The 11,990-nt window shown below is 39.2% G+C and overlaps 2 non-coding genes across 2 annotated transcripts; one reads left to right on the forward strand and one right to left on the reverse strand.

Moving 5' to 3' along the window:
- The first annotated feature begins 5,286 nt into the window (after positions 1-5,286).
- On the forward strand, positions 5,287-5,394 carry LOC130977445 (small nucleolar RNA R71). The gene has a single exon (XR_009085135.1). It is a non-coding gene; the product is annotated as a small nucleolar RNA R71 (small nucleolar RNA).
- A 6,258-nt stretch (positions 5,395-11,652) lies between these two features.
- LOC130978529 (small nucleolar RNA R71) lies at positions 11,653-11,760 on the reverse strand. Its single transcript, XR_009086155.1, has one exon. It is a non-coding gene; the product is annotated as a small nucleolar RNA R71 (small nucleolar RNA).
- Positions 11,761-11,990: the final 230 nt, after the last annotated feature.

The raw sequence follows: 11,990 nt of genomic DNA on the forward strand, positions 1-11,990 counted from the left end.
CACCAGCCAGCCTCCCAATATGATCAAAAGACTCCAAATGATCAGGATCAAAGATTCAAAGATCTAAAGATGATCTAAGATCCTAAGATGAAAATCAATAGCAAAAGGTCTTATTTATAAAGAACTAGTAGCCTAAGGTTTACAGAAATGAGTAAATGACAGAAAAAATCCACTTCCGGGCCCACTTGATGTGTGCTTGGGCTGAGCATTGAAGCATTTTCGTGTAGAGATCTTCTTGGAGTTAAACGCCAGCTTTTGTGCATTTTGGGCGTTTAATCCCATTCTTGTGCAGTTCCGACGTTTAACGGGCAGTTTTGAGCTGATTTTGGAACGTCGGTTTGGGCCATCAAATCTCGAGAAACGTATGGACTATTAGACATTGCTGGAAAGCCCAGGATGTCTACTTTCCAACGCCGTTGAGAGCGCGCCAATTGGCTTCTTTAGCTCCAGAAATCTACTTCAAGTGCAGGGAGGTCAGAATCCAACAGCATCTGCAGTCCTTTTCAGTCTCTGAATTAGATTTTTGCTCAGGTCCCTCAATTTCAGCCAGAAATACCTGAAATCATAAAAAACACACAAACTCATAGTAAAGTCTAGAAAAGTGAATTTTAACAAACTAATAAAATTACTAAAAACTAACTAAACATACTAAAAACAATGCCAAAAAGCGTACAATTATCCGCTCATCACAACACCAAACTTAAGTTGTTGCTTGTCCCAAGCAACTGAAAATCAAATAAGATAAAAGAAGAGAATATGCAATGAATTCCAAAAACATCTATGAAGATCAGTATTAATTAGATGAGCGGGGCTTTTAGCTTTTTGCCTCTGAATAGTTTTGGCATCTCACTCTATCCTTTGAAATTCAGAATGATTGGCTTCTATAGGAACTCAGAATCCAGATAGTGTTATTGATTCTCCTAGTTAAGTATGATGATTCTTGAACACAACTACTTTATGAGTCTTGGCCGTGGCCCAAAGCACTCTGTCTTCCAGTATTACCACCGGATACATACATGCCACAGATACATAATTGGGTGAACCTTTTCAGATTGTGACCCAGCTTTGCTAGAGTCCCCAATTAGAGGTGTCCAGGGTTCTTAAGCACACTCTTTTTGCCTTGGATCACAACTTTATTTCTTTCTTTTTCTTTCTTTTTCTCTTTCTCCCCCTTTTTTTTCGTTCTTTTTCTTTTTTTTTCGCTTCTTCTTGCTTCAAGAATCATTTTTATGATTTTTCAGATCCTCAGTAACATGTCTCCTTTTTCATCATTCTTTCAAGAGCCAACATTCATGAACCACAAATTCAAAAGACATATGCACTGTTTAAGCATACATTCAGAAAACAAAAGTATTGCCACCACATCAAAATAATTAATCTGTTATAAAATTTAAAATTCATGCAATTCTTCTCTTTTTCAATTAAGAACATTTTTTTTATTCAAGAAAAGTGATGGATTCATAGGACATTCATAACTTTAAGGCATAGACACTAAGACACTAATGATCATAAGACACAAACATAGATAAACATAAGCATAGATTTTCGAAAAACAGGAAAATGAAGAACAAGGAAATCAAAGAACGGGTCCACCTTAGTGATGGTAGCTTGTTCTTCCTCTTGAAGATCTTATGGAGTGCTTGAGCTCCTCAATGTCTCTTCCTTGCCTTTGTTGCTCCTCTCTCATGATTCTTTGATCTTCTCTAATTTCATGGAGGAGGATGGAATGTTCTTGGTGCTCCACCCTTAGTTGTCCCATGTTGGAACTCAATTCTCCTAGGGAGGTGTTGATTTGCTCCCAATAGTTTTGTGGAGGAAAGTGCATCCCTTGAGGTATCTCAGGGATTTCATGATGAGTGGGATCTCTTGTTTGCTCCATCCTTTTCTTAGTGATGGGCTTGTCCTCATCAATGGGGATGTCTCCCTCTATGTCAACTCCAATTGAATAACAAAGGTGACAAATGAGATGAGGAAAGGCTAACCTTGCCAAGGTAGAGGACTTGTCCGCCACCTTATAAAGTTCTTGGGCTATATCCTCATGAACTTCTACTTCTTCTCCAATCATGATGCTATGAATCATGATGGCCGGTCTAGAGTAACTTCGGACCGGTTGCTAGTGGGAATGATTGAGCGTTGGATAAACTCCAACCATCCCCTAGCCACGGGCTTGAGGTCATGCCTTCTTAGTTGAACTGGCTTCCCTCTTGAATCTCTCTTCCATTGGGCGCCCTCTTCACAGATGTCTATGAGGACTTGGTCCAACCTTTGATCAAAGTTGACCCTTCTAGTGTAAGGGTGTTCATCTCCTTGCATCATGGGCAAGTTGAATGCCAACCTTACATTTTCCAAACTAAAATCTAAGTATTTCTCCCGAACCATTGTAAGCTAATTCTTTGGGTCCGGGTTCACACTTTGATCATGGTTCTTGGTGATCCATGCATTGGCATAGAACTCTTGAACCATTAAGATTCCGACTTGTTGAATGGGGTTGGTAAAAACTTCCCAACCTCTTCTTCGGATCTCATGTCGGATCTCCGGATATTCACTCTTTTTAAGTTTAAAAGGGACCTCGGGGATCACCTTCTTCAAGGCCACAACTTCATAGAAGTGGTCTTGATGCACCCTTGAGATGAATCTCTCCATCTCCATGACTCGGAGGTGGAAGCTTTTGCCTTCTCTTTCCTCTTTCTAGAGGTTTCTCCGGCCTTGGATGCCATAAATGGTTATGGAAAAACAAAAAGCAATGCTTTTACCACACCAAACTTAAAAAAGTTTGCTCGTCCTCAAGTAAAAAAAGAAAGAAGAGAGTAGAAGAAGAAGGAATAGAGGAGATGGAGATGGCTTATGGTTCGGCCAAAGGGGGAGAAGTAGTGTTTAGGTTGTGAGAAAATGAAGGAGTGAAGATGGGTTTATATAGGGGGAAGAGAGGGGTAGGTTTCGGCTATGGGAGGGTGGGTTTGGGAGGGAAAGTGGTTTAAATTTTGAATGGTGAGGTAGGTGAGATTTTATGAAGGATGGATGTGAGTGGTGAAGAGAAAGATGGGATTTGATAGGTGAGGGGTTTTTGGGGAAGAGGTGTTGAGGTGATTGGTAAATGGGTGAAGAAGAGAGAGAGTGGTGGGGTAGGTGGGGATCCTGTGGGGTCCACAGATCCTGAGGTGTCAAGGAAAAGTCATCCCTGCACCAAATGGCGAGCAAAATTGCTCTTCATGCCAATTATGGCGTTAAACGCCGGGCTGGTGCCCATTTCTGGCGTTTAATTAACGCCAGCTTCTTGCCCTTTCCTGGCGTTTAACGCCAGTCTGGTGCCCCTTTCTGGCGTTAAACGCCCAGAATGGTGCCAGACTGGGCGTTAAACGCCCATTTGCTGCCCTTACTGGCGTTTAAACGCCAGCAAGGTCTTCCTCCAGGGTGTGCTGTTTTTCTTTCTATTTTTCATTCTGTTTTTGCTTTTTCAATTGATTTTGTGACTTCTCATGATCATCATCCTACAGAAAACATTAAATAACAAAGGAAAATAGATAAATATAACATTGGGTTGCCTCCCAACAAGCGCTTCTTTAATGTCATTAGCTTGACAGTGGGCTCTCATGGAGCCTCACAAATGCTCAGAGCAATGTTGGAACCTCCCAACACTAAACTTAGAGTTTGAATGTGGGGGTCCAACACCAAACTTAGAAGTTGGTTGTGGCCTCCCAACACCAAACTTAGAGTTTGACTGTGGGGGCTCTGTTTGGCTCTGTTTTGAGAGAAGCTCTTCATGCTTCCTCTCCATGGTGACAGAGGGATATCCTTGAGCCTTAAACACAAAGGATTCTTCATTCACTTGAATGATTAATTCTCCTCTGTCCACATCAATCACAGCCTTTGCTGTGGCTAGGAAGGGTCTGCCAAGGATGATGGATTCATCCATGCACTTCCCAGTCTCTAGGACTATGAAATCAGCAGGGATGTAATGGTCTTCAATCTTCACTAAAACATCCTCTACAAGTCCATAAGCTTGTTTTCTTGAATTGTCTGCCATCTCTAGTGAGATTCTTACAGCTTGTACCTCAAAGATCCCTAGCTTCTCCATTACAGAGAGAGGCATGAGGTTTACACTTGACCCTAAGTCACACAGAGCCTTCTTAAAGGTCATGGTGCCTATGGTACAAGATATTGAAAACTTCCCAGGATCTTGTCTCTTTTGAGGTAATTTCTGCCTAGACAAGTCATCCAGTTCTTTGGTGAGCAAAGGGGGTTCATCCTCCCAAGTCTCATTACCAAATAACTTGTCATTTAGCTTCATGATTGCTCCAAGGTATTCAGCAACTTGCTCTTCAGTGACATACTCATCCTTTTCAGAGGAAGAATACTCATCAGAGCTCATGAATGGCAGAATTAAATCTAATGGAATCTCTAATGAGCCTCAGATTCCCATGGTTCCTCATTGGGGAACTCATTGGAGGCCAGTGGACGTCCATTGAGGTCTTCCTCAGTGGCGTTCATTGCCTCTTCCTCCTCTCCTAGTTCGGCCATGTGGATCATGTTAATGGCCTTGCATTCTCCTTTTGGATTCTCTTCTGTATTGCTTGGAAGAGTACTAGGAGGAAGTTCAGTAACTCTCTTACTCAGCTGACCCACTTGTGCCTCCAAATTCCTAATGGAAGACCTTGTTTCAGTCATGAAACTTTGAGTTGTTTTGATTAGATCAGAGACCATGGTTGCTAAGTCAGAGTGGTTCTGCTTAGAATTCTCTGTCTGTTGCTGAGAAGATGATGGAAAAGGCTTGCCACTGCTAAACATGTTTCTTCCACCATTATTGTTGTTGAAACCTTGTTGAGGTCTCTGTTGATCCTTCCATGAGAAATTTAGATGATTTCTCCATGAAGAATTATAGGTGTTTCCATAGGGTTCTCCCATGTAATTCACCTCTTCCATTGAAGGATTCTCAGGATCATAAGCTTCTTCTTCAGATGAAGCGTCCTTAGTACTGCCTGGTGCAGCTTGCATTCCAGACAGACTTTGAGAAATTATATTGACTTGCTGAGTCAATATTTTGTTCTGAGCCAATATGGCATTCAGAGTATCAATCTCAAGAACTCCTTTCTTCTGATTTGTCCCATTGTTCACAGGATTCCTTTCAGAAGTGTACATGAATTGGTTATTTGCAACCATTTCAATTAGTTCTTGAGCTTTTGTAAGCGTCTTCTTCAGATGAAGAAATCCTCCAGCAGAGCTATCCAAAGACATCTTGGACAGTTCAGACAGACCATCATAGAAAATACCTATGATGCTCCATTCAGAAAGCATATCAGAGGGACACTTTCTGATCAATTGTTTGTATCTTTCCCAAGCTTCACAGAGGGATTCTCCTTCCTTCTGTCTGAAGATTTGGACTTCCACTCTAAGCTTACTCAATTTTTGAGGTGGAAAGAACTTTGCCAAGAAGGCATTGACTAGCTTTTCCCAAGAGTTTAGGCTTTCTTTAGGTTGTGAGTCCAACCATATCCTAGCTCTGTCTCTTACAGCAAAAGGGAATAGAATAAGTCTGTAGACCTCAGGGTCAACCCCATTAGTCTTGACAGTGTCACAGATTTGCAAGAATTCAGCTAAAAACTGATGAGGATCTTCCAATGGAAGTCCATGGAACTTGCAATTCTGTTGCATTAGAGAAACTAATTGAGGCTTAAGCTCAAAGTTATTTGCTCTATTGGCAGGGATAGAGATGCTTCTCCCATAGAAGTCGGGAGTAGGTGCAGTAAAGTCACCCAGCACATTCCTTGCATTGTTGGCATTGTTGTTGTTTTCAGCTGCCATGGGTTCTTCTTCTTTGAAGATTTCTGTTAGGTCCTCTGCAGAGAGTTGTGCCTTAGCTTCTCTTAACTTTCGCTTCAAGGTCCTTTCAGGTTCAGGATCAACCTCAACAAGAATGCTTTTGTCTTTGCTTCTGCTCATATGAAAGAGAAGAGAACAAGAAAGTATGGAATCCTCTATGTCACAGTATAGAGACTCCTTGAGGTGTCAGAGGAAATGAAAAATAGAAGGAAGAAGTAGAGAATTCGAACTTATCAAGAAAGATGGAGTTCGAATTGTGCATTAAGGAATAGTGTTAGTCCATAAATAGAAGGATGTGAGAAGAGGGGAAGAAATTTTCGAAAATTAAGTAAAAAAGATTTTAAAAACATTTTGAAAAATAGTAATTGATTTTCGAAAACTAAGAGTGGAAAAGAAATCAAGTGATTTTTGAAAAAGATTTTGAAATTAGAAATCAAAAAGATATGATTGAAAACTATTTTGAAAAAGATATGATTAAGAAGATATGATTGAAAAGTTATGGTTTTAAAAAGATGTGATTGAGAAGATATGATTTGAAAAACAATTTAAAAAGATTTGATTTTAAAAATTAATGACTTGGCTAACAAGGAAAGATATGATTCAGACATTAACCCTTTCTCAACAGAAAAGGAAACATACTTGAAATGTTGAATCAAATTATTAATTGATAGCAAGTATTTTTGAAAATGGAAAGAAATTGATTTTGAAAAAGATTTGATTGAAAAGATTTGATTTGAAAAAGATTTGATTTTGAAAAATGTTGAAAACTTGAAAAAAATTTGAATTAAAAACAGAATCTTCCCTCTTGTGCCATCCTGGCGTTAAACGCCCAGAATGGTGCACATTCTGGCGTTTAACACCCAAAGCACTACCCTTTTGGGCGTTAAACGCCCAGCCAGGCACCCTGGCTGGCGTTTAAACGCCAGTTTGCCTTCTTCACTGGGCGTTTTGAACGCCCAGCTTTTTCTGTATAATTCCTCTGCTGTATGTTCTGAATCTTCAATTCTCTGTATTATTGACTTGAAAAGACACAAATTAAAAATATTTTTTTGGATTTTTAATAATGAGGAATAATCAAAATGCAACTAAAATTAAATAACAATGCATGCAAGACACCAAACTTAGCAGTTTGTATACTACTGACACTAACAAAATGAGAATGCATATGACAAACAACAAAAATACTCAAGACAAGAGAATTTAAAGATCAGAACAAGGAAATCATCAAGAACAACTTGAAGATTAATGAAGACACATGCATGAATTCGAAAAATGCAAGAAGAACAGAAACATGCATTTGACACCAAACTTAAAATGAGACACTATACTCAAACAAGAAATATTTTTGGTTTTTATGATTTTGTAAATTTTTTTGGATTTTTCGAAAATTAAGTGGAAAAGAAAATAAAGATATCAAAATTCTTAATGAGAATTCCAGGAATCATGCAATGTTAGTCTAAAGCTTTAGTCTAAAGAAATTAGACATGGCTAGCCAAGCTTCAGCAGGACATTGCATTCAAGAGCTAAATTGATGAGAATCAATCAGCTTTGGTGATGATAAGAACATCACCTTGAAACACTAGAATTCATTCTTAAGAACTCTGAAAAATGCCTAATCTAAGCAACAAGATGAACCGTCAGTTGTCCAAACTCGAAACAATCCCCGGCAACGGCGCCAAAAACTTGGTGTTGTTGCCGGATCAAAACTTGGCACTGTTATTGCAGGGAACAAATGCGAAACTATAGTTAGGACATTTAATTCCCCGGCAACGACGCCAAAAACTTGGTGCACGAAATTGTGATCACTACTTTTCACAACTCAAATAATCCCCGGTAATGAATCCAAAAACTTGGTGCTCAATACCATGGTATAAACACAACTTCGCACAACTAACCAGCAAGTTGATGAGCGGATAATTTGTACCCTTTTTGGCATTGTTTTTAGTATGTTTTTAGTAGTTTTAGTTGAGTTCTTAGTATATTTTTATTAGTTTTTAGTTAAAATTCACTTTTCTGGACTTTACTATGAGTTTGTGTGTTTTTCTGTGATTTCAGGTATTTTCTGGCTGAAATTGAGGGACCTGAGCAAAAATCTGATTCAGAGACTGAAAAGGACTGCAGATGCTGTTGGATTCTGACCTCCCTGCACTCGAAGTGGATTTTCTGGAGCTACAGAAGCCCAATTGGCGCGCTCTCAACGGCGTTGGAAAGTAGACATCCTGGGCTTTCCAGCAATATATGATAGTTCATACTTTGCCTAAGATTTGATGGCCCAAACCGGCGTTCAAAGTCACCTACAGAAATCCCAGTGTTAAACGCCGGAACTGGCACCTAAATGGGAGTTAAACGCCCAAACTGGCATAAAAGCTGGCGTTTAACTCCAAGAAGAGTCTCTACACGAAAATGCTTCATTGCTCAGCCCAAGCACACACCAAGTGGGCCCAAAAGTGGATTTTTATGTCTTTTACTCATCTCTGTACACCCTAGGCTACTAGTTCTCTATATATAGGACCTTTTACTATTGTATTTTCATCTTCGGACATCTAGTTCTTAGATCAGATCTTGGTTCTTCTGGTTCCCTCTCTGGGGCCGAAACCAATGATCACTTTTGTTCTTATGTATTTTCAACGGTGGAGTTTCTACACACCATAGATTAAGGTGTGGAGCTCTGCTGTACCTCGAGTATTAATGCAATTACTATTGTTCTTCTATTCAATTCCGCTTGTTCTTTGTCCAAGATATCACTTGTTCTTCAACTTGATGAATGTGATGATCCGTGACACTCATCATCATTCTCACCCATGAACAAAGTGACTGACAACCACTCTTATTCTACAAGCATTCGAGGCTCTAGTGAATATCTCTTGGATTCCTGATACACGATGCATGGTTGATCGCCTGACAACCGAGTGCTCGCCTGACAAATGAGCCAGCCATTCCGTGAGATCAGAGTCTTCGTGGTATAGGCGAGAACTGATGGCAGCATTCAAGAGAATCCGGAAGGTCTAACCTTGTCTGTGGTATTCTGAGTAGGATTCAATGATTGAGTGACTGTGATGTGCTTCAAACTCCTAGCAGGCGGGGCGTTAGTGACAGACGCAAAAGAATCAATGGATTCTATTCCGGCCTGAACGAGAACCGACAGCTGATTAGCCATATGCTGTGACAGAGCATAGGAACATTTTTACTGAGAGGATGGGAGGTAGCCACTGACAACGGTGAAACCCTTGCATAAGCTTGCCATGGAAAGGAGTAAGAAGGATTGGATGAAGACAGTAGGAAAGCAGAGAGACGGAAGGGAAGGCATCTTCATACACTTATCTGAAGCTTTCACCAATGATATACATAAGTATCTCTATCTTTATCTTTATGTTTTATTCATATATCACCCATACCCATTTGAGTCTGCCCGACTAAGATTTACAAGGTGACCATAGCTTGCTTCATACCAACAATCTCCGTGGGATCGACCCTTACTCGCGTAAGGTTTATTACTTGGACGACCCAGTGCATTTGCTGGTTAGTTGTGCGAAGTTGTGTTTATGCCATGGTATTGAACACCAAGTTTTTGGATTCATTACCGGGGATTATTTGAGTTGTGAAAAGTATTGATCACAATTTCGTGCACCAAGTTTTTGGTGCCGTTGCCGGGGATTGTTTCGAGTATGGACAACTGACGGTTCATCTTGTTGCTTAGATTAGGTATTTTTTTTCGAAATTCTTGAAGATGAATTCTAGAGTTTCATGATGATTTGTTGAAGTCTGGCTGGCTGAGAAGCCATGTCTAATTTCATTGGACCGAGGTTTCAACTTATCATCACAAGAGCTTGTTGATTTTCATCAATCTTGCTTTTGGAGCAGTGATTTGCTAAGGCTTGGCTGGCCTTTGGCCATGTCTAGTGTTTTGGACCGAAGCTTTCTTCGAAAGCTTGGCTGGCTGTAAAGCCATGTCTAATTCCTAGACCGGAGTCTTAGACTAGCATTGCACTGATTCCTGGAATTCTCATTAAAGAATTTTGATATCTTTTTCCACTTAATTTTCGAAAATCCAAAAAAATGACAAAATCATGAAAACCAAAAATATTTCTTGTTTGAGTCTAGTGTCTCATTTTAAGTTTGGTGTCAATTGCATGTTTCTGTTCTTCTTGCATTTTTCGAATTCATGCATGTGTCTTCATTAATCTTCAAGTTGTTCTTGATGATTTCCATACTCTGATCTTTAAATTCTCTTGACTTGAGTATTTTGTTGTTTTTCATATGCATTATCATTTTGTTAGTGTCAATAGTATACAAACTGCTAAGTTTGGTGTCTTGCATGCATTGTTATTTGATTTTAGTTGCATTTTGATTATTCCTTATTATTAAAAATCCAAAAATATTTTTAATTTGTGTCTTCTCAAGTCAATAATACAGAGAATTGAAGATTCAGAACATACTGCAGAGGAATTGCACAGAAAAAGCTGGGCGTTCAAAACGCCCAGTGAAGAAGGACAGACTGGCGTTTAAACGCCAGCCAGGGTACCTGGTTGGGCGTTTAACGCCCAAAAGGGTAGTATTTTGGGCGTTAAACGCCAGAATGTGCACCATTCTGGGCGTTTAACGCCAGGATGGCACAAGGGGGAAGATTTTGTTTTCAAAATCAAATTTTTTTAAGTTTTCAAAATCTTTTCAAAATCAAATCTTTTTCAAATCAATTTTTAAATCAAATCTTTTTCAAAATTATTTTCTTTCCATTTTCAAAGATACTTGCTATCAATTAATGATTTGATTCAACATTTCAAGTATGTTGCCTTTTCTGTTGAGAAAGGTTTAATGTTTGAATCATATCTTTTCTTGTTAGCCAAGTTTTTAACTTTCAAAATCAAATCTTTTTAAAATGTTTTTCAAATTATATCTTTTCAATCACATTTTTTTTAAAAACCCATTCATATCTTCTTAACCACATCTTTTTCAAAATAGTTTTCAATCAAATCTTTTTGATTTCTAATTTCAAAATCTTTTTTTAAAAAATCACTTTATTTCTTCCCCACTTTCATTTTCGAAAATTAAGTAATGCTTTTCAAAAATGTTTTCAAAATCTTTTACTTAATTTTCGAAAATTACTTCCCTCCTCTCACATCCTTCTATTTATGGACCAACACTATTCCTCAATGCACAATTCGAACTCCATCTTTCTTGATAAGTTCGAATTTTCTACATCTGTCTTCTATTTTTCTTTTCCTCTGACACCTAAAGGAATCTCTATACTGTGACATAGAGGATTCCACATATTCTTGTTTCCTTCTCTTTCTTATGAGCAGGAGCAAGGACAAAGGCATTCTTGTTGAGGCTGATCCTGAACCTGAAAGGACCTTGAAGAGAAAGCTAAGAGAAGCCAAAGCACAACTCTCTTTAGAGAACCTGACCGAATTCTTCAAAGAAGAAGAACACATGGCAGCCGAGAACAACAACAATGCCAACAATGCAAGGAAGGTGCTGGGTGACTTTACTGCACCTACTCCCGACTTCTATGGGAGAAGCATCTCTGTCCCTGCCATTGGAGCAAACAACTTTGAGCTTAAGCCTCAATTAGTTTCTCTAATGCAACAGAATTGCAAGTTTTATGGACTTCTATTGGAAGATCCTCATCAGTTCTTAGAGGAATTCTTGCAAATCTGTGACACTATCAAGACTAATGGGGTAGACCCTGAGGTCTATAGACTTATGCTATTCCCTTTTGCTGTAAGAGACAGAGCTAGGACATGGTTGGACTCACAACCTAAAGAAAGCCTGGACTCATGGGAAAAGCTAGTCAATGCCTTCTTGGCAAAATTCTTTCCACCTCAAAAATTGAGTAAGCTTAGAGTGGAAGTCCAAACCTTCAGACAGAAGGATGGAGAATCCCTCTATGAAGCTTGGGAAAGATACAAATAATTGATCAGAAAATGTCCTTCTGACATGCTTTCTGAATGGAGCATCATAGGTATTTTCTATGATGGTCTCTCTGAACTATCCAAGATGTCTTTGGATAGCTCTGCTGGAGGATCTCTTCATCTGAAGAAGACGCCTACAGAAGCTCAAGAGCTAATTGAAATGGTTGCAAATAACCAATTCATGTACACTTCTGAAAGGAATCCTGTGAACAATGGGACAAGTCAGAAGAAAGGAGTTCTTGAGATTGATGCTCTGAATGC

Source organism: Arachis stenosperma, chromosome 4, assembly GCF_014773155.1.
Source record: "Arachis stenosperma cultivar V10309 chromosome 4, arast.V10309.gnm1.PFL2, whole genome shotgun sequence".
Lineage (NCBI taxonomy): Eukaryota > Viridiplantae > Streptophyta > Magnoliopsida > Fabales > Fabaceae > Arachis > Arachis stenosperma.